The 24,219-nt window shown below is 40.4% G+C and overlaps 1 protein-coding gene across 1 annotated transcript in view; it reads right to left on the bottom strand.

Moving 5' to 3' along the window:
* Window positions 1–24,219, bottom strand: part of FRMD6 (FERM domain containing 6) — a 142,164-nt gene that overhangs the window by 81,497 nt on the left and 36,448 nt on the right. Inside the window, exon 2 of the mRNA XM_087728381.1 lies at window positions 9,411–9,705. The gene's annotated coding sequence lies outside the window, so the exon portion shown is untranslated. The remainder of the gene's footprint in view (window positions 1–9,410; window positions 9,706–24,219) is intronic.

The raw sequence follows: 24,219 nt of genomic DNA, 5'->3' as shown, positions 1-24,219 counted from the left end.
GTTCTCACCGCTGTGTTTCAACAGGCCAGGCGTCTCGCATTTATGTCCGCCATAAACGCGAGACACCTGGCCTGTTGGACACAGTGGTGGTGGTGGGAGGAATTGGCTGGGTGGGCTGGCTGGCTGGGGAGGGGAGACCCCTTTAAAGCCCAGCACCGAGCGGGGAGGAGGAGGAGAGCGGTGAGTCCAGGCAGGGAGCAGGTCGGGCGGGGGTGGGTGGGCTGGCTGCAGGCTGGGGCAGCAGGATTGTTCGTATGAGGAGGCGGGTGGGGCAAGGCGGTGGAACGCGACGGCGGCGAGAAGCATCTCAGATGGAGCCAGGACACCCGGAAGGCAAGCCGGCACTTAAAGGAATGCCGAAGTTCCACCGCCTTGCCCCCCCTGCCTCCTCATACATACAATCCTGATGCCCCGGCCTGCAGCCAGCCCAGCACCGAGCAGGGATGAGGAGGAGGAGGAGGAGAAGACCGGTGAGTCCAGGCAGGGAGCAGGTCGGGCGAGGGGTGGGTGGGCTGGCTGCAGGATTGTTCATCGGAGGAGGTGGGGGAAAGGCAGTGGAGCGCGACGGTGGCGAGAAGCAACACCCCCGCCACTGTATTCGACAGGCGTCTCGCATTTATGTCCGCCATAAATGCGAGACGCCTGTCGGACACAGTGCCGGGACCGTTGCTTCTCGCCGCTGCTGTAGTCTTGCCTCACCAACGGTAACCGTCACCGCACGTCACTGGTTCAGAATGATGCGTAATCAGAGGTGATATTCAGCAGGTTCTGACCAGTTCTGGAGAACCAGTAGTGGAAATTTTGAGTCATTCAGAGAACTGGTAAATACCACCTCTGACTGGCCCCACCCCCATCTATTCTCTGCCTCCTGAGTCCCAGCTGATGGTGAGGAAATTTTTACAGTGTCCTTCCCCTAGAGTGGGGAGGGAATGGAGATTTTACAGTAACCTTCCCCTGCCACTCCCACCAAGCCACGCCCGGCAAGCCACGCCCACCAAGCCATGCCCACAGAACTGGTAGTAAATTTTTTTGAATCCCACCACTGTGTGTAAACCTAAAGATTCGATTGAGGCAAGAGAAGAATAGTGCTTTATACATTGTTAAAATATTGGCATAGTTTGTGTATGTGGTAAGAGATACTACATGAAAAACCTGATATGACTTTGCTATGCTGTAACCACTTGGCTTTACTAAAGTGTACTTTCACTAGTGATGGAGTCAAGAGTCTTTCTTTTTTAACTGACCAAATTGGGTGGACTGACACTTGTGGCAATGATATTGAAACACAATTTCATTTATATCCTATCTTGCCTTTCCATTCACACCGGCCTATATGGCAGCCAAGACTTCCTACCATCCTGTATATAGATAATCCTCGATTTAGGATCACAATTGGTCCCAAAATTTCCATTGTTATGCAAGGCAGTTAGTAAGTGAATGGCACCCCATTTTATCACATTTTTTTGCTATAGTTGTTAAATTAATTCATACAGTTATTAAGTGAATCATCCGGTCGTTAAATGAATCTGGCTTCTCCCATTGACTTTGCTTGTTGGAAGCTGGCTGGGTGATCACATGATCCTGGGACAAACAATTGCCCTAGATACATGCCAGTTGCCAAGTGCCTGAATTTTGATCACAAGACTATGGGGATGTTGCAGTAGTCATATGTATGAAAACCAATCATAAACTGGTTTTTCAGTAGTGTTGTAAATGGTCACTAAAGAATGGTTATAAGTTGAGGACCACCTGTATCGTGTTTAGTTCCAAAAAAGACTATGAGCAGGTCACGGTAATAATAAAGTAAAAAATAAATAAAACTCAAAACCAATGACAATCAATGTACTAATCAAGAAAACAGTCCTAACATCTCCTTCTGTAGTAAGTAGAGTGACCATAACCATTACTTGCAAAATAACACTAAATTGTTGCAGAAAACAATTTACAATTAATCTGTGGCCTAAATTCCCAAGCACTCCACATATAAGTAGTAAATGAAAAGAGACCAGATAGAGATTACTCATGTTCAGGAAGCAGTTTGGGCGCATCACTTGAAGAACAGTCCCCTCTATAAAAGAAAAGTTACCCTGAACTGAACTCTAAATCAGGGGTCACCAACCTTTCGGAACTCAGGGACCACTAAATTCATAATTTTAAATCCCGCAGACCACTAATGTGATCTGCCTAATAACCGGCTGGGTGGGCATGGCAAGGTGGTCATGTGACTGGATGGGCGTAGCCAGCTCAATGTCACTCACGTCGAGGGGTGCCTTGCCAGCCTCTACTCGCTACTCTTTGCCTGCCCACCCGAGCTCCTTAGGGAAGCCGTTGCTGGAGCTAAGCAGCCACCAGGAGAAAGAGTTGGCAAAACAGCTGGCTCAGTTCAAATTGGATCTGACCAAGAAGGAGGCTCAACAGAAGCACCCCACTGAGGACTACGAGCATAGGCTTTCCAAGCAGAGGGAAGACCTGCGGGAGTGCAAGGCCAGGTACCAGCGCCTGGAGGCTCAGCTGGCTGACATGATCAGCCAGTTCCAGACCCACTGGAACGAGGCCCTCCGGCTCTTCACCACCACCAGCATAGAAGATTTCAGCAACACAACCATTCATTGCGGATATCCAGCCCAGGGGTCGCAGTTTGAAGACTCCCGATTTAGTGCAATATAAAAAATGCAGATAATTTTTCTGTGGACCACCAAAGTTTTCTCACGGACCACCAGTGGGCCACGGACCACCAGTTGGTGACCGCTGCTCTAAATGATTAGCTTAGCATCTGGGCTTAAAAGTCTCAAGAATACCCTGGTGATAACAGCAGATCAGCCTTACTGGCTGCCTTGGCACAACAGGCATGGCCCAGTTTCTCAATTAACTTTGATTCCTTTTTTCCCTGCGAGGAAGGTGGCTGAGCATATTGTAAGAACCCTATCTGTGTGGTTAGAGTTTGCGTGAAACCAGACAGTTGGGTTAATTGAACAAAACCTCAGGGCTAACATGAATTCTGGATTGTGATGTGAATGCAGGGCAGTGCCTACCATCCCAGGCAGCAGCATTCCTATGAATTAAGGAATTAATCTCTCCTATGTGCAGAATGAGCAGCAGCTAAAATCTCAATAGTAAAGCCCACCCTGAGAGAGGTTCTCCTATCTCTCCCATCAATAGATGTTCCTAATCATTCTATTCTATTTGTCATACATTCACCCAGTTGCAGATATACAGCTGAACTTCTAACTCTCACATGTATGGAGAATTGCTTGGGAGTATCATTGAGAGTAGCAAAGAGAATCTCCTATGTTACACTGTTAGGCCAACCAGGAAGACTGGATAAAAAGCTTTCTTGGTCAATTTGCTACACATTCCATTCATACTCAGATCATACGCCTGCAATTTCCTTCAGGCTAGATAGAAGATACATTTTTTCAAACTATTTACATGGGATGCTATAACTTCGCTCAGACTGGATGGGTAACATTCATTGTTCCAGTTCTGGGGGATAGTTGACAGGGGTTTTGGAAGTAGAATGAATGCCTTAAGTCTCTTCGGTACCTAAATCCCATGTGTCTTACATACACCTCAAACATCCCCAAAAAACCAATATTTTCCCTCTGAAAGATCTCTGGAGGCTGTAAAATAATTGGTGGGGCTTCTGGATTGTGCAGTTGTGATTCAGAAAGAAAAAAAGATGGATTATATTCCAGTTTGCCTTAAGAAAGAATGAATGGAAAAAGATCCCCCAATTGTATGGCATAACATACCATAAGCATGGATTTTTTAAGGAATGGGGACACACCATAATGAAGGTGTCCTGTTTTGTTATATTGGTTTACAATAGAGTGACTGCACCATATTCTGATTTTCTAGAAAATTATAGCCTCAATTCAGGAAGGCAGTCTTCTCCAAGCATGCTTTCTCTAACCAGCTCATGCTGATTAAGAAATATAGAAATTGAAGCCTAAGTCTTACAAAATTGAAAGCCCTAAAATGTGACCTTTTCAATAAGCTGTACAGCTGAACAATAGGGTGTTTTGTTATTGTTCTTTTATTGTGGTTTTCTTTTGTTTTAATGTATTGCAGGTCACCTACACTCATTTTGGCAATTGATATCAGTTAGTCAGCCTTATCAGTTGAGTTAGCAAATAGATTAACCAATGAATAAATACATCCAGAGGACATCAGATTGAGGATGACTGGATTAAGATAAACCTAGCCTCACAAAAGCAAGGTCTAGCCATGGTTCTCTTTGTGTAGTATAACTAAGGGCATTCATTAGGCAGAAGACCCACTTCACACTCTGTTCTGAACCACAGCAATCCAATTTCAGCAGCCACTCCATCCATCTTTGAAGTGATTGTTTTCCGTTCATTCTAACATCCTATAACATTCAGACAGAGGGAACTTCTTAGAAAAAATGAAGCTCCACCCCCATTTACTTCTTGGGCAAAGAACATATCTAAAATGTTCTTTCCTGTGAAGATGATTAATTCTTAGAAATGGAGAAAACTTTAGGATGATGGGGAGGTTGGAGTTAATTGGTGCTGAAGTCCAAAGTGATTCATGGCTCCCCATAGAAGTGGGAAAAGTAATCTTTCACTGAGAATTCCAGTGCGGAGGTGGGTCCTCTGAGTATTCAAACAGCGATTTCTCCAACTCTTTGAAAAAGTATGAGGGAGGGAACAAATACATGCATATATGAACACAATCCATATTACAGATAGAACGGAAATAAATTTTCACGGGAACTCCCAGCAAATAACTATATAGTAATTTTATAAAACTTGAATATACAGGCAGTGCCCCTCTGCCCACCAAGCCCCAGCAATGCACAATTATGCCAACTTTCCACAACTCAGTTCTTTCAACTTGTGGGAGAACAAACGCCATTGCAGCTGGTTTGTGTGAGAGAAGTTATAATCTGAACACTTCTGGGGACTCTAAATTGAAAAAGATTGGAGTGTAGGTAGTCCTCATTTAGCAACCATAACTCTGATGGGCAACTTAATAGAATAGAATAGAATAGAATAACAGAGTTGGAAGGGGACCTTGGAGGTCTTCTAGTCCAACCCACTGCCTAGGCAGGAAACCTTATATCGTTTCAGACAAATGGTTATCTAACATCTTCTTAAAAACTTCCACATTCTGGAGGCAAGTTGTTCCGCTGATTAATTGTTCTAACTGTCAGGAAATTTCTCCTCAGTTCTAAGTTGCTTCTCTTCTTGATTAGTTACCATCAAGACATTGCTTCTTGTCCTGCCCTCAGGTGCTTTGGAGAATAGCTTGACTCCCTCTTCTTTGTGGCAACCCCTGAGATAATTGAACACTGCTATCATGTCTCCCCTAGTCCTTTTTCCATCAGACTAGAGTAGACATACCCTGTTCCAGCAACCATTCTTTATATGTTTTATCCTCCAGTCCCCTAATTATCCTTGCTGCTCTTCTCTGCACTCTTTCTAGAGTCTCAACATCTTTTTTACATCGTGGCGACCAAAACTGAATGCAGTATTCCAAGTGTGGCTTTACCAAGGCATTATAAAATGATATTAACACTACACTAAATAATTCACTTAGAAGTAATTGCTAAGTGAAACCACAATTGTGCTTATGTTCTTACTTCGGTTTTCCTTTGCTTCACAGACCTGTGAATGTCACAAATGCAAGAACTGGTCACCAAATTATTTTTTCATCTCTGTCATAACCCTGAAAGGTTACTAAATGGGGCATGTGTACAAAATACATGACAATCCAATGTTTTCATGAGATTGTTTTTTTTCTTTTTTAATGCGACAGGACCTTTTTCGGGGATGAATTTGTTTCCCCTGCAAACAGACTTTGGAGCAGGGGAAGGTATCCCAGGGTCCCACCTCAGCTGACGGAGAAACAAACCTTAACCGATCAACATTAAGAAACAAACTATTGTAGTTTGCGCTGATGTCCCCAGTACTGATCAAGGTGGATGGGAGGCAAGAAACACGGTTGAGAAATGAACGGTTAGAGTTCCAGCCGTTGAAGAGGTTTGTTTTGTTGGAGGAATCCCTATGGGATTCTCATCCACAGTCCTTCTATCTCTCAGCAAAACAGAACTCAAATGACAGCCAAGGGGGCTGTTTTGGCTATCATAAAACTGATGGAGTCCAGGTCAGACCGAAATTTAGTGAAGCACTCAGGACTCAGCTGCATTTGACTCATTAGCTACCCTCCATCTCCTGGGAGTATTAAGTACAGTGCAGAGTCCAAGGGGATATTGCCATGATACCATATTTGTTACATATATTTCAGCACAGACATCAGAAGCAACTCTGGTCAGAGGTAATGGCCTTATTCAGAGTTTTTCTGTCCCTCCTGTTCCCTTCTTTGGAGTCCCTGTGGTGAGTTGCTGAAATCTGCAAATCCAATTCTAGACTAAAGGTTACAGAATGTTTCTATCCACCAGCGGAAAAGTTATATAGGGATGACTACGCACAGCCCTTACAACCATTTCTTTGGCAACTGTTTGTAGCTACAATGGTATTGACAAATGTGACTTACAACTACTCCTCATACATACGACCATTGCAGCACCCCCAAGGTCTTGGCAACCAGGATGTATTTAGGATTGTTGCAGCGTTCTGTTGTCATGCAATCATCATCTGTGACTGTCCCAATAGACTTCCACCAAGCAAAGACAATGGGGAAAGCCAGAATCACTTAACAACTACATGATTCACTTAACAACCGTGGCAAAAGTTATAAGGTGTGACTCATTTAACAACCACCGTGCTTAGCAATGGTAATTCTGGTCCTTATTGTGGTTGTAAATTGAGGACAATTTGTATGCAACTATTCCTATTCCTAGAGCCAAGGTGGCGCAGTGGTTAAAATGCAGCACTGCAGGCTACTGCTAGATCAGCAGGTCAGCGGTTCAAATCTCACCGGCTCAGGGTTGACTCAGCCTTCCATCCTTCCGAGGTGGGTAAAATGAGGACCCAGATTGTTGGGGGCAATATGCTGACTCTCTGTAAACCGCTTAGAGAGGCCTGAAAGGCCTATGAAGCGGTATATAAGTCTACTGCTATTGCTATTGCTATTCCTTCTTCTAAAAACCCTGGGAATTATTGTTCCAGAAAAGAAACTTACCATCTTATTATTTTCAATAAAGTAGAGTACCTGAGTTTTGTTTGGAAAAGCTATAATGACATGTATTGGCTCATACTTATTCATAGCACATGTTTATCCTGAGTCCATATTGTTTAGCTGTTCAGAGTGGTTCAGCTTGGAGTAGATACAAAAAGAGCTTCTAATGTTAATTTCTAATAGTTCCTACAGTGCCTTGGTATGACAGGAATATTTTTTTCCCTTTACAGCTTCTTCTTAAAAAAACATACTTTTCCCACCAGCTTTTTACAGCCGGGAAAACAGCTTCTGTATGTACCACAGTTCCCCAGTTGGAGCACAAACCAACTATAAATCATTAACATATCCAGTGTCAATGAACACTGCAGGAGAAGAATGTTACTATCAATCTAGGCTGCTCAGAGTCACTGCAACAGTGAGATGGGTGACATATAAATTTAATAAATAAAATCTATCATGCCAACCCTGAACTACATTAGGTTTGGCATGATAGGTAGCTTACTGTCTACCATTAGTTATGAAAAAAAACCTGAACTGCTATATAATGAGTCCAGGCATGATATGTGCAATCCATATACCAAAGAAATGCCATCTATAATGTCAAGCATTCATATGCTGACTATATATTTCTCCCAGAAAATCAGATGATTTTCTACAATAGATATTAAATCCTCAGAGAGCAAAACCCCAGTGGCAAACCTAATATGCACATAGTTGACATGATTAAGATATTTTTTGACTACTAATAGTGATAGACTTGCCTCTTTTTGAAACAAAGAATAAGAGCACCATTTCAGATAGCAGCTGCTGGAAAGTTGTGGCAAGGTGTTAAAACCATGTGCTACACAAGATGTTTTTCATTCACGTTGCTTTCAGGTATGATGATGGAACATCCCATCCCAACCCAATGTTGGAGTAAGATTCAACTTACTTCATGTTTTAAATATGGAAAGAGAGAGAGGTTTTGCCCTTAGCTATAAAAAGGGATAAAACCAGCCTCAACAACCTACTGTATTTTTCGGAGTATAAGATGCACTTCCCAGGTAAAAGAGGGTGAAAATTTGGGTGGTCTTTTAAACTGAATGTAGCCCGGCCCACCCTCTGGTCCCCACCCTTTGGCCACTGCCTCCCAGCAATTTGCCTCCTGTTTCAGCTTCAACACAGCCTGATTAGCACAAGCAACTGACTGTCGAGTTGGAACGGCCTCCCAACCATCAGCTGTTTCAGACTGCAGGGATTTTCATTGCCTATTGCCGCCTCTGTATGCCCCATTTTTGGCCTCTGCGTGCCCCATTTTCTGTCCATTCCGATCCCCGCCACCAGGAATTGGCAGAAAATAGGGCACACAGAGGCTGAAACAGGGTGTGTGTAGGCTGAAAATAGAATGTGGAGGCCGAAAATGGGGCGCGCAGAGGTGGCAATAGGCTGTGGCAATCCCTGCAGCCTGAAGCAGCTGATCCTCGGGAGGCCGATCCAAACAACAATGAGTAGCTTGTGCTGAAACTGAAACAGACTGTTTGCTGCAAGGAGGCAAATTGCTGGGAGACAGAGGCAGATTTTTTTTTCTTGTGCTAATCAGGCTGTGCTGAAACTGAAACAGGCTGTTTACTATTTGCTGCAAGGAGGCAAATTGCTGGGAAGCAGAGGCAGATTTTTTTTTCTTGTTTTCCTCCCCAAAAGCTAGGTGTGTCTTATACTTTGGAACATCTTATACTCCGAAAAACATGGTACTTGATATTAAATGGTCATATGGTGTGGTCTTAACCCATAGTAGTGGTAGGTAACCAGAATACAGATCACATAGCGCCATCACCAGTTACCATAGTAGTTAAAGATTCCACCATCCAAATTTGGTGATTTAATGGGCAATTTTCAGCTGTTTTCTTCTTAGCAGAAAACAAGCAGTAAAATAAAAGAGGAAATGGATGTGCTAAGCTTATGCAAGACTAAACACACCAATTTTCATCCTTAAAACCCCCAACCTATCCCCAAAAGAGAAATATTGTTCCTTGTATTTTGCAGACCAATTTACTTTTAAAGCCCAAAAGATCCTTGATTGCTTCTAACTTTCAGGAATAGATTAAGGGAAGTTAGTACCATACAGTTTTTCAAACATATATTCAACGGGCCAGATGTATGTTTGACTTAATTAAGGCCTCTTGATAAAATACACCTTCTTGTATCCTCTGCTGATGAGATGATGTAATGAGGAAATATAAACTGCCTCCAGCTTTGCAGTGCGTTTCACTTGATGGATTTAGCTAGATGGTGCACAAGTAAGGAAAGCTTATTGAAAAATATTTTACCTGTATATGCAGAAGTCTAGTGAAGTCCATGCAAACTCTCATAACATTGGATCCTACTTCTTGTCATAAATGGGTCAGCCAAATTCCTCTATAGAGAAGTGTCCTTTGTCCTTTTGCAAGAATTCTGCTTTCTGGTGGTGTTATCAAGACACAGAAACTCGTTGAACCTGAAGGTGAAGATGAGCTTTGGATGTGTCCTTCCTAAATGGGAATGGTCACTTGCAGAAAGTGTCTCTCACATCTGGCATTCCCTCTTGAATCTTCTTTTGGGTCTTTTTCTAACATCACCATGGAACTGTTTGGACAAAACATAACATTCCTGAGTGAGAACATAAGCAGGGGTATCATTTAAATATGAGTATTATCAAGCTTTGAAAGGTTACTGGGCATATTTGGAATTTTGAAAGATTTTCTTCGGAGTCATCCTAATATAGCTGTCATGGAGTGTGACTGTCATTATGAGTGTACACCAGTGACAAGAGATCCATTTCACAAAACAGCAAATGACTCAGTTCATAAGCCATCTCAAGCCATTGAAGCAAAAACATTTCAAGTACAATGAAATGGAAGAAATTGTCATAAGCAATTATGAAGAAACCAGCTTAGTGTTTGGTGGCCATAAAAATAATGTCTGTGCCTGTAATTTTTCTAACCTCCCACTCTGGGGTGGGCTTCAAAAATTTCAGCAATGGGTTTTCTGCTCGGTTGCTGGATGGGCGTGGCCATGGTGGGCATGGCCTAGTTGGTCTCCTGCACCACGATTGGGGGGGGGAGCGTTTTTGCCTTCCCCAGGCTCCGAGGCTTTCCTTGAGCCTCTGGGCGGTAGAAAACTGCCTCCCTCAGGCTCTGGAGGGACACAGATTTCCCCTCCCTGAGTCGCTGCATGGGCCCTGAACTTACCTCACATCCAAAATGGCTGCGTGGAGACTCCTGGGAGGGGCGTGGTGGGGTGGCAGGGGCAGGGCATGGTGGGTGGGACCAGCCAGGGTGGGATTTGGATGTTCTCCAAACTGGCCATAATGTTAGCTATAGTTTCTCCTGAACCTGGGCAAACCCGTAGCAGCCCACCCCTGCATCCCACCTCCAGTGAAAATTGACTTCCTTATAAATCATGATAAAGGATCAGCAAAACAATTCAAGCACATGCACTAGGTGGGCAGGAATTAGATCATTCCCAACTCAGGAGTAGCATAGGGACTCAAAAACCAGTACTTTTTCACTAAGCTTCCTCCACAACTTTATCCAATCTCCGTTTAAATTCACCCCAGATAATGATCGCTACCACATTTTGTAGCATTGAATTTGACAGGTTCATTATACACTGTGTGAAATGTACTTTCTTTTGTCTGTTCTAAATCATCTCTGTTACTTTATTGGACGTCTCCTTGTCCTAATATTTTAAGAGAGGGAGAAAAAGTTGCCTCTGCTCCTTCTGTCCTTGCTGTGTTTGATTTTGTATAGCTCAACCATGTCCTCTGTCACCTTTGTTTTTCTTTAAAAAGGAAGCCCTAAACTTCAAGGAATTCAGTAGCTCTCATTTAAGTATGCAAGAGAATGCCACTCTAAATATAAATTAACGTATACTATAGCCAACCTCAATTGGAACAAAAATGAATAAAAAGTTACACAAACTTCATTTAACCCAAAACTTTCTGTAAACCACACCTTTTTCCATAAGCCTGTCTCCTCTCTTTCTTCCCCATTTAACAATGTAGTTCCTTCGCCATATTGCTTCAAAATGACTGTTTTTTGATATCATTCACAGCTGATCCGACTTTGACTTATGAAAAAAAAAATCAGGTTTTGCAAGGTTTTCTGGAATGGGATGGTTAATGCAAGTTGGGGACTGCCTGTACTAAAAATGTATTAAGATAACTATTCCATTATTATTGTAATGTTAAAATTAAAACAAATGCATAGAAAGATCAACAAAAAGCAGCAGTTCTCAAAATCATGAAGTAATTAAGGGCCTTAGTGGTGATGTTAGTAGGGGGAGTCCAACATCTCTGCAATGAAACTGAACCTCTGAGGTGCATTTCTCAAAACTCAATGTGAAAGAAAGGCCTTGTTTGGTTATGAAGCAAGAAGAAGTGATCATACCGGCAAACTTTAGAGCATTGGTGCATAAGTAAGGTTCTACATTTAGGCAAGAAAAACAAAATCCACAGGTACAGTATATGTGGCACCTTGCTCAATAGTAGTAACTGTGAGAGGGATCTTGGAATCCTAGTAGACAACTATTTAAATATGAGCCAGCAGTGTGCAGCAGATGCCAAAAAAGCCAACACAGTTCTAGGCTACATAAACAGAGGGATAGAATCAAGATCACGTGAAGTGTTAATACCACTTTATAAGGCCTTGGTAAGGCCACACTTGAAATACTGCATCCAGTTTTGGTCGACACGATGTAAAAAAGATGTTGAGACTCTAGAAAGAGTGCAGAGAAGAGCAACAAGGATGATTAGTGAACTGGAGACTAAAACATATGAAGAACGGTTGCAGGAATTGGGTATGTCTAGTTTAATGAAAAGAAGGACTAGGGGAGACATGATAGTAATGTTGCAATATTTCAGGGTTTGCCACAAAGAAGAAGGAGTCAAACTATTCTCCAAAGCACCTGAGGGTAGGACAAGAAGCAATGGGTGGAAAATAATCAAGGAAAGAAGCAACTTAGAACTGAGGAGAAATTTCCTGACATTTTGAACAATTAATCAGTGGAACAGCTTGCCTCCAGAAGTTGTGAATGCTCCAACACTGGAAGTCTTTAAGAAGATGTTGGATAACCATTTGTCTCATATGGTGTAGGGTTTCCTGCCTAGGCAGACGGTTGGACTAGAAGATGTCCAAGGTCCCTTCCAACTATTCTATTCTATTCTATTCTATTCTATTCTATTCTATTCTATTCTATTCTATTCTATTCTACTCTACTCTACTCTACTCTACTCTACTCTACTCTACTCTACTCTACTCTATTCTATTCTATTCTATAACTTTCCACCCCAGGGAAGGGCTAAGCAAGGCCCATCGGGATTTCATGGTAGCCCCAAATGTCTGTTGATATTTTGTTTGTCCATCATGAGCAAATTCTTATGTCATCCATCATGCTGCTTTCTTGCTTTATGGTGTTTGTGTGTGTGTGTGTGTGTGTGTGTGTGCACGCGTGTGTGTTTGTGCATGTCCATGAGTACAATAGGCAGAGTAAGTGCGCTTGCAAGACGTGAAAAAATTGGGAATTGACTGAAATGTGAGAAGATCGGGATCACAGTAAATGTGTGCGAGTATGTGATAAATTTAACAAATAGGGAAACCAATTTAAATTAACATTAACTTTTGACTGAGTTCTACTTTACACCGTCACCTCCACACTTTTACAAATCTTCATTAATCAGTTCACACCACTTTGGGAAAACTGGTTGTTAACTTTTTGAGCAATTTGGTGAATTGGTTGTTGGAAGAAATCACTAGGGCAGAGCACCAGTTGTTAAATTATTTGAATCCCACCACTGATCACCTCCTTTTGCAGGGTGCCTCATAAATGCTGCCCAAGGACCTTTCTGTACTTCTTTTTGAGAGTCAGAGAAGAAGAAAATACTTCAAGCAGAGGGTGATAGCTTGCAAAAGAGAATCAGTTTTTCCATGTTAAATGATTTGTTTCTCCTCTTTCAGTACTGTACCCGGCCTCCTCTACCGAGTTCTCCTTTTGACTAGTGAGATTTGTGCTGTACTCATTGGTTAAATCATGTCAAGATATGTTTTACAGCTAGTAGTCAACAGTTATTAAAAGCTATAAAGGAGTATTTCAGAAAGCACCCTCATTGCTCAGTCATGAAGTCATGTTTTTAACTGTGAACTATGAAAAAGACTAGAGGAAAGAAAGATCTCTTGATAACTAACATTATATTTCTCACCACACCCGAGAATCTAAACTGTCACTTCTACATTGTGCCCCAGAGCCAAAATGGCTTTACATAGTAAATAAGTTTAAATTGGGTTTATGAATATGGTGAAAGAGGTAATCAAAATGTATATTTTAAATCAATGTGTCTCAACCTTGGCCTCTTGAAGATGGATGGACTTCAGAATTATATTTGCACAAAAATGGAAAAATGATGAGATTCTCTCAGATGAGAATGCAATTAAGAAAATACTAGAATGTGCAGAAATGGACAGACTAACACTATTAAGGAGAAAGAAGAAATTGAATATTTTTTGATGTGGGATGTATTTTATCAATGGTTAGACAATAGAAACCGAAGTTAGAAAGGAGGAAATATAAAAAGAGGAAATGTTAATGTGGAGAGAATTTGAAGATGAAGATATTATGTATTTGTCAGGGTTCCAAATAGCATCCAAAATTAAATCAGAATCCAAGGCAAAGTATTGCTCAAAGTTCCAATTTATTAAGAGAGTCATGTTGGCATATCTGGGAAAACCTGAATCTGAAAGCTTCCTGGTTTTCCCCACCCAGTTGAAAGTTCAAGATCTTGCCCCCACATCCACAAGTCCATCACATGGTCCAATCTTCCACTGCCATGCTGGCAGTTCCAACCATCCAGTTCCAGTGTAGAGGTGCAGGGACAAAGGATGATCCTGACAGTATTATTGTAATTATATTACTATATAGTTATATTATTTACATTATTGTGATGAATATAACAACAAATATGTGACTTATGACTGTTCAAATAACTACCTAGATCACACACTGTTTGATGGAAATGGAAAGAAATATAAACAAAACAAATGAAACATGGTGGGTGAGGAGAAGATGGATGGACTTCAACTCCCAGAATTTCCTAGTCAGCATCTGGAAATTCTGGGAGTTGAAATGCACCCATCTTCAAGGCACCAAGATTGAGAAACACTATTTTCAATCATTCTAATTAAAGTCTGGTTGCTTTCATTCATTTGGAATTTCTTTTGCTAGCCAAGAAAAGAATAAAGAACACTTTTAAGACCATCGTTCCTAAAATAATTCTTTGACATCAGCATATCCCCACAGCTTTCAAAACACTCCACTATTAGAAGTAGCATCAGGGCTACATTAGTATTTTTCCACACCACTAGGGAGACAGAATTCTTCAAGAGGTAGGACAGATTTCCATATTATAAATGTGCTAGCCTATTTTACTGCCACCCTCTGGCAACTATTCTTCTGAGTCTTGAGTTCAAACACAACACTGTGATTCATACCCAGACAAGGAGCCCATGCAGAAAACATTTGCTTTATTGCAAGAGTGAAATTTGTGCTGATTGGGCAGGTGGACAGCTATTATAGAGACTTACCTCAGTGGTTTTTGTCATTTTTTCCCCAGCCTGTAGAGGTTTATACAGTCAGGTTTACTTTTTATGCTGACCTTTGTTTCTAAGAAGCCATTAAGTCTTTGCATGAAAAAGGCTTTGCAATGAAATAACAGGAAGTGTAGGACCCAATTTGGAATGTGTTCTGTGTTTGTCACTCTGTCTCAAAATATCTGTCTGGTAAGAGTAGATTTGAGACAGGGAGAAAAGGAAGGAGGGAAGTCTGCATGAATGACTTATAGCCTCATCTAGTCATCCATCTGTGGTTGTGCCAATACAACTGTAATGAGGACTGATTTGTAACACTTTGGCCTTCAGTCATGCTTGATAATGCTGTGTGGATGCTACAAGTCAAGGAAATTTTCTGTGAATGAACTGACTTTCTTAATTTGGTGTCCTTCAGTTATATTAGGTGACAGTTCTTAGAGGTAATCAAAAAAGTCAAGACTGTGACCACAATATTGAGGTCAACGTTTACATAGCATATTCACGTTTTTTAAAAATAAAACTATACTTTGTGGACACTGCTGACATCTTGCATAATTTTTACTGACTTAGGATTTTGTACTTTTGATCCAGCATTTCTGGAGAGGATCAAATTAAGGAAACTGGGTTAAGTTTCTCAAAGGTGTGGTAAAGATTAAAAAAACTTCAGGGCTACTGAAATGGGGTGCATATTAAGAACTTTTATTTATTTTATTTATTTTGTCAAGCATGTATAAGATAACAGATATAAGTATAAACATGATTATGAATACAGGAAATGGATACAAATAAATGGGGACAACAGGATAGGAACGGTAGTCACTATGATGCGCTTATGCATGCCCCTTAAAGACCGCTTAGGAATGGGGTGAGGTCAACAGTAGACAGTCTAAGGTTAAAGTTTTGGGGAGTTGGGGATATAACAACAATACAATACAATACAATACAATACAATACAATACAATACAATACAATACAATACAATACAATAGCAGAGTTGGAAGGGACCTTGGAGGTCTTCTAGTCCAACCACCTGCCTAGGCAGGAAACCCTATACCATTTCAGACAAATGTCTATCCAAATCTTCTTAAAGACTTCCAGTGTTGGGGCATTCACAACTTCTGGAGGCAAGCTGTTCCACTGATTAATTGTTCTAGTTGTCAGGAAATTTCTCCTCAGAAACAGAGTCAGATAGTGCATTCCAGGCATTGACCACTCTGTTGCTGAAGTCATATTTTCTGCAATCTAGTTTGGAGTGGTTTACCTTGAGTTTGTATCTATTGCGTGCTCGTATATTGTTGCGGTTGAAGCTGAAGTAGTCATTGACAGGTAAGACATTGTAGCAGATAATTTTATGTACTACGCTCAGGTCAGACCAAAGGCGGCATAGTTCTAAGTTGTCTAAGCCCAAAATTTCAAGCCTGGTGGTATAAAGTATTCTGTTGTGAGCAGAGGAGTGAAGGACTCTTCTCGTGAAATGGCCACAGATTGTAAAACTGTAATCTTTAAACATTTTGAGAGTGGGCTATTTAAGGGACAAAATTAGCACCTTAAAGCTTGTAAAGCACTGACATACTCATTCCACCCCTTAAAAAATTGATCGCCCCCAATTTTTTTTCCATTGGGGTTAGAGCAAATGGGCTGCTTCAAGGTTTAAAAAGCAAATTTAATTCCCTGCTCTCAGACTATTGCTACCTTTAGGCAAAGGGAAATTGATTTCACCCTTTCTTTAAAACAGTGGTTCCCAAACTTGGCAACTTTAAGACTTGTGGACTTCAACACGTCAAGTTTGGGAACCACTGCTTTAAAAGGACCCAAGGATGAAATAGTGGTTTTATTCAGTGAAAGACAATTTAAATCAGCCTGGAAATCAGCATGAGATTTGTGGTTTTTACTGCCCAGTGGACTAATGGGCTACAGGTTTTTAAACATCGTGATCTATTGATCCATTTTGTGTCAATACTTTCAATCTAAACCAATTAGCAAAAATTGAAGTCGCTCAAGATATAAAAGTGAATGGTAGCAGAATCACTTAAGGCAAATAAATAACTTTTGCAGTCTCTTTAAAGATATTTCTGAAGAGTTCTTCCAAGGTAAGTTCTCTCACTAAGAGGGCCAGATCAGAGGATGAATAGAAAAATGTCATGACAAAATAGCTTTGGATTCCTCCTGGCTAGCTTTGATTATCTTTCTAATCAGAAAGTATCTTTCTAAATGTATCATGCCAGAAGCAACAACTATCCATGGGGAACAACAAGTGTCAACATTTTATACTGCTCTCAGCACTGCAGGAGTTCTCCATCAGCAAAGAAACTTATTTTCCACACAACTGCTTACAGAGAGTGGTGTTATAGTAATCTTAGTAATAGCAAATTCCATGTATCTTTTCATGTTGGAAATATGCAGCAGTTATTCACAACCTGATGCCCTGCAGATGTTAACCAAGCTGGTTGAGCTGAACTGAAGCCCAATATATCCTTGGTACAGGAGGTTGGGTGAGACTAATACAACTACAAAATAAATTGCGACTCCCTGGTCATCAGTGGGTGCTTATCACGTATCCAAGGCAAAATGGATGTGTGGAGCCTATTAAATGGCTGGTGTAAATGTGACTGCACTCTTCCCTGTGTTTTTGCTACTGTGTTTTTAATTGGTTTAACTTGTTCTAATAGATCAATTCTGCTGATTGTTTTGAACATAGAACACAGAGTTGAAAAGGACATTTTCTAGTCCAACCTCCTGTTCAAGCTGGAGACCTCATGCCCTTCTGGACAAATGGCTATCCAATCTCTTCTTAAAGACTTCCAGTAATGGGGTACCCACAACTTCTGAAGGCAAGCTGTTCCACTGATTAATTGTTCTCACTTTTAGGAAATTTCTCCTTAATTTTAGGTTGGATCTCTAGTGACTTTCCACCTATTGTTACTTGTTCTGCCTTCAGGTACTTTGGAGAACAGGTTGACCTCTTCTTTGTGACATGCCCTCAAGTATTGGAAGACTGCTATTACATCACCCCTTATCTTTTCTTCATTATACTAGTTTGTGTAAACTGTACATTATCCAGAACTAAAGCGAGATGGGCAACTATGTAAATTCAAAAATAAAAGTTGGAGTTATTCTGCGGTTGGGTTTTTCACAGGCATCTGTTGGCCACAAAATATTGTGGAAGAGCATGTTGGACTAGTTAGCCTTCTTTTGTGAGAAAAGGGCTCTTTAATGTGGATTAAGATTATCTTTGCAATGGATGACTCTCCTGATACAGTGATGGCTTCAAAATAGTGACAATGAATTGCATACTATTGGTCAATTCTAGCTCCCGGAGTCTTTCATTAAAGCTCTTCTATCTTCTGTTCAATATAATGCATCTATCCATGAGTTGTTCCTAATGTTTGATTTCCAACTTGAAAGTAGCCAGCTCCTGCCATACCCCTTATCTCCCAGTGAATTCTGGAAAGTAGCTTGCAGACAGCTTTGGATGAAATGGTCCCAAGATAAACCTAAATTGTTTGGCACTGTCCTGACATCTTTTGCAACACTGTTTTGAAAAAAAAAAAAACTTTTCTGCTGCGTTTTTGGGGACTCTTGGTTGTTGGTTGATGTTAATGAGTATTGTTAACTCTTTATTACTTATTATTCAAATTACATTATTGTTATGTTATTAAAACTATATATATTATTTTGATAACTATTATTATAAAACGCAGTAAACTGTAAGACTTAGCCATATAGAAGGATCATTGATAAATATTCTTAGTATGTTTTTGTGTAGTTGTTACTGTCATTAAGCAATTAATTAATTCAACCCCTCCAATTTAGTCTGTATCAGCCAGCAGCCAGCAACCAGCCCATTATATCAGAAAATAAGGCTTCAACACTTTCGTCCTGAGCAGACTGAAGTTTTGTGCTTAATAAATGAAATTATTTATCATTCAATTTTACAAGAATAAAGCAAAAGGAAGCTTATTTTAAAAACTGTACTCATCATCCCACTATTGCAACTTTTCCAAATGTGCCTACATTTGTCATTATCCTCATTTGGCCTAATGCAGTATTTTTCAAAGTTGATCACTTTAAGATGTGGTGGTTTTCATCCTGGCTGGGGAATTCTGGGAGTTGAAATCCACAGATCTTAAAATTATCATGTTTGAAACTGGCCTAATGGGTATTATAGGACGACACACCATAGGAGTGCATTTGAATGGACTCTGCAGCATTTCAATCCAGTAAAAAAAAAAAAAGTTTCCATTCTGACACAACAGTAGCAAAATTGCCGTTCATAGGCTCCAATGCATTATCTGCTCCAATTTGTGGTCCCCCTCCCATGCATGATGCTAAAATTCAGTCTCAAATTGCAAAAAATTGACCACATGATTTTTCATTTTTTTTAAAAAAAACAATCTAAAATAAATATCCTTAATTTCCTGCTAGACTTAATGTTCCTTTTTGGGGTTTATACCTTTTCAAACTATCCATTGAAACTGTTGATTGGAACCATTCTGAGAATGTTCACCAGGTCATCACCCCATCTGTGTAATCCTTAGAGGCTGGAAAATGCAATAAAGTAAAAAAATGTCCATGCCTAATTGTTTTTCTTTTTTCATCTTTCATCATGTTCCCCACGATAAACGGCAAAAGCCAACTGCCCTCTTTCCCATTCCATTTCTCAACTGCTACCTTTGAGTTATTTCATCCAGAGGTAAATAACTGCACCACATGCCAGAGGCAGGTAACTTTTTTTAAAAAAAAAAGTGTTTGGAAAGCAGCGATACTGCGAGAACAATGACTCACTGTATATATATGAACCAGATTGCTAGCAGGTCATTCACGTGGTATGCAGGCAGGAAATGAAAGGAGGGAAGCCCCTAACCATGCTAACTCTCCAAGGGAAGGACTTTGCCTGCCTGGCTGGGCAGTTCATATCTCTGATGTGCTAAGATCACATTTTTTACAGGATTATATTCTGTAAGAAAAGACTGCAGTAATTCTGTTCAATTCAGTTGTATTTTAATAATATATGTGAATGCAGGTAGTTCTTGGCTTACAACAGTTTGTTTAGTGATTGTTCGAAGTTGAAATGACACTGAAAAAAAGTGACTTGTGGCCAGTTTTCACACTTACCCCCTTTGCAACATCCCCATGTTCGTATAATCCGAAATCAGATACTTGGCAATCACCTCGTATTTATGACAGTTGCAGTGTCCCAGGGCCATGTGATCACCTTTTTCTGAGCTTCTGACAAGCAAAATCAATTGGGAAGCCAGATTCATTGAACAACCATGTTACTAACTTAACAACTGCAGTGATTCACTTAACAACTGAAAGATTGTAAAGTGGGGCCAAAAATCTCACGTAGCAACGACATTTTGAGATCAATTGTGGTCCTAATTTGAGGACTATCTGTAATTCCCATCTCATCCCTGGTCCGTATCTCATCTCTGACCCTCCACACACACCATTAAGTGAATCACTGCAATTGTTAATTGAATCACACAATCGTTAAGCAAATCCACCTTCTCCAGCTGACTTTGCTTCTTGGAAGCTACCCAGGATGGCCACAAATTGTGATTGTGTGACCACAGAATGCTGCACCTGTGGTGAATGTTGCCAACTGCCCAAATTATCATCAAGTGGCCCTGAGAGTGGTCTGATGGCCATAACTTTGAGGACAAGTCGTAAGTCAGTGTTTTCAGGGCTGTTGTAACCTATTGTAATAAATAAATAAAAGAAATAATAATAATAACATCTGGTGATTTATTAAGAAGCAGGAACCCTGATTTCTCTTTCATCATGTCTACCTTCCTACCTTCTGGAAAGGTTCCTTCTCTGAAATTATTGAATTGTTCTTATTCTTTGCCTAAAGAACACTGCACTTTGCAGACTTCCTAGAATTTGTCATAATGCTGAAACTATGCAGTAATTTCCAGGAATAACGAGGCTGCAACATCTCATATATTCATCTCCTGGCAGTGAGATGGAGGATCCCAGCTCCAGCAAAGCAGAGCCTAATTTTTGTTTACATTGGTGGAAAGAATAGGAGCGGAGTATCAGCAGAGCTAGAGAAATCCGTTTTGAACATAGTGGGGCCTGGAGGCACATTACAAACTTGGCACAATCAAAATTAATGCAGAATGAAACATTTCCACTGACTTCCATGAACTACAGGAGTATATGCTCTATGTAGCTGATGAGATGGGATATTCTTGGTCCGAAGATTAACCAAAAGTGTTCGTGATATATTTTGTAACCCTGAAAGATTTCTAATAACTGCCAACAGAACTGGTTCATACTAAATAAGAACACCGAGGTGGTGCAGTGGTTAAATGCAGCACTGCAGGCTACTTCAGCTGACTGCAGTTCTGCAGTTCGGCTGTTCAAATCTCACCAGGCTCAAGGTTGACTCAGCCTTCCATCCTTCCGAGGTGGGTAAAATGAGGACCTGGATTGTTGGGGGCAATATGCTGACTCTGTAAACCGCTTAGAGAGGGCTGAAAGCCCTATGAAGCGGTATATAAGTCTAACTGCTATTAACACCATTTGCTTTAGTCATTGAAAGAATCTTAAACTCAGAGGTACATTTTATATTTTTAAGAATGTGTCGTGAATGTGGAAAGAAAATGGCAGCAATTTAGCTATTCACAAGATGGCTGCCACAGGGACAATCACACAAGACCCATTCACCAGAGGCATTCATCGTCTTGGCAGTGGCAGTCCCAAACTCAGCTCTGAATTAACCATGAAGTAAAATACAAGTAGTCCTCAACTTATGACAATTGAGACTAGAATTACCATTGCTAAGCAAAACAGTTGTTAAGTGAGTCAAGCCCGATTTGACAACCTTCTTTGGCAAACGTTAAGTCAATCACTGTGCTTGTTAAGTGACTCACACAGTTGTTAATCTGGCTTCTCCCTTTGCCTTTGCTTGTTGGAAGCTGGCTGGGAAGGTCGCATATGGTGAGCAGATGACCCTGGGATGCTCAACGCTCATAATTATATACTGATTGACATGTCTCTGGATTTTGATTACATGACTGCGGGATGTTGTGAACAGTTGTAAATGTAAGGGCAGATGAAAAACCACTATTTTCAGTACCGCTGTGACTTCAAATGATCTCTAAATGAATATCTATAAGACGAAGACTACCTACTTGTAAGCAAAAATTCTTAGGGAAGGAGGGCACCACAGAATTTCCCCCTAACTATCATGCCCTTAACTCTTTCACTGCTGCACTTGACAAATATTTTGCTTTTGTCCTCATATGGCATGTTTGAGTTAAATCTGCATTGTTATAAAGGTTTTCTTTCTCACAATGAATGTACTATTATTATTTTTTAAATGTTTGGGAGTTATTATCAGGTATCCACATTTCTTTTTATTTTATGGTCTGAGCATTTCATTTCTATCAAAGGGCACCATTGTTGGCTGGTGCTTAGGGCATTAGTTACCCTTCATTTTCCCACACTCGATCCTCATCTGACAAACAAGCAGCTACAAATTGCTCCATTACCTCCAGGATATGCCCACGTTATACCTTTGGGAGTGATTACCCCAGTTTAAGAATCACAATCTTAGAGCTTTCATAGCTACCCACTGCTGCCAACCTTTTGGCAATGACTTTTGTGCTGGAAATTCTTCTTAGAGATCTCCAATTTATAAGGAGGACTACAGTACACAAAGTTCCCTAGCAGAAGTAATGTATTAGTGTATCTGATGTTTATTTGCTACCTTCCAGGGCAAAACCTTTCCAAAGAGGCTTGAAAACACAGTAAAAAAAATAATCATAACCCAAACCATAAAAACACCAATAAAACAACCCAGTTCCAAATTAAAGCAGCCACCACTTCAACCTACTCCAAAGCAAGTTCATAGTGTACTTAATAAGATGCAGATGGAAAGAGAAACTCTTAAAAAGTTAATTTAGAAGCAAAATTTGAGACCATAGTTCCATTAGCAGTAATTGCATTTAATAATTAGAAAGTATAGTTGGACATTATAAATTCATGTATCAAATGTAAAGTAGACATGCACGAAGAAACAACAATTGACTGAAATACAAATGCCTGTAGCAGGGTGGAAATTCACTCCCTATCCATGCTTCTAGTTGCACAAGCTTGTTCAAACATGTCTGATAGAAGCCACAGGCAGGAAAACACAGACTGGACCATGCTATGTTGTCATTTCACTGGGGAGGTGTTTCAGTAAATAAAGCTTTGAATTCTTGTGTCATATTTGTATCAAAAATTAATATTTTCAAAAGTATTATTAATGGCATTTATAGCTTATGGAACATTGGAACATCCCAAAATGGAACATCAATAGTTGCAGATCTTTAAAATCTCAAATCAGTTTAATTTGATGTAAACTCAACATTGATTCATCGAATCAAATTCTATATGGATTATGACTGGCTGAGGAAATCTGGGAGTGGGTACACAAGTCTCAAAGTTGACAAGGTTGGTAACTCCGGATCTAGTGGATTTGAAGCCACTTAACAAAAGAATGGAGAGATCAGTGACCCCAAATGAAAGTGGCAGATCTCTGTCAAATTTTGAGGGAATGTTAAATCCATAAATGGTAACCTGAGTTCTGGAGAGTCACATGGTATAATACATGGGATTGAAAGGAATGGCAGGTTTTCACATTTACAAGGTTGGGTTCAGGATTGGCCCTAAACATTTTGCCTTAGAGGAAAAGCAACAAATGATTCCTTATCACGACAAGTCAAAGAGCATCATGCCAAAAGCAGACTGTTTTTTTTAAAGATTTTTATTTTATTTTATTCTAATACAAACGGTCCATCTTCCATCAAACAGTGTGTTGTCTGGATAGAAATGTTTTGTGCAATAACAGTTAAAATTTACAGTCATATTCAGACTATGTTAATTTGGCTCACTGGGCAGAAAAGCCGACATTCATCTTTCTTCATCCAGCGCAGAAAATGTTATAATAGCAAGTTAAATAACTGAATAATTTGTTGTTCTTTCCCAGTGCCCAGGCTTTGCTAATCTCCTGTGACTGAATGATAGGGCCGTTCCTGCTTACTGTACATTTGGGAGAAAGGGAAAAGGCCTGGATTGGTCATTCAGTGTGGTTATGCAGTAGTTAGCCAAGAGTGAGGGGGAATTGGCAACCACACTCGCCTCTCTCCACAGCTGTAGCAGGGCAGGGAATAGCTAAAACAATGTTTTAGCAATGAAATACAATAGTGTGCTAATGAAAAACAGGGAGAATAGTAACATCTTAAATCACAAAGGCCAAGAGCACAAATAGTATGAAAACCCTCCACAAATCTCTTTCCACTGTGAATAGAATTAACATAGTCGTGTATGTTGTAAAAATTAATCACAGGTCTACACGTGAAGATTTCAAGAGCAGGAGGGCATTTGCATAACAGAGAAGCAGACCAACCAACTACTTGGGAAAGTTTGTTTTCTCATCTCTGAGTGTGCCTCTGATGAAAGCTCACTCCTCTTTTGAAGCTCCCTTTGTTACTATTAACTTAAGGGACATTAGCTAAGTTGAAAC

Source organism: Thamnophis sirtalis, unplaced genomic scaffold (genome assembly GCF_051295495.1).
Source record: "Thamnophis sirtalis isolate CommonGarterSnake01/CBP01778 unplaced genomic scaffold, rThaSir2_p1.2 scaffold_1, whole genome shotgun sequence".
Classification (NCBI taxonomy): Eukaryota; Metazoa; Chordata; class Lepidosauria; order Squamata; family Natricidae; genus Thamnophis; species Thamnophis sirtalis.
Note: the sequence above shows the minus strand (reverse complement) of the source record. Positions and strands in the feature narration are given on the sequence as shown.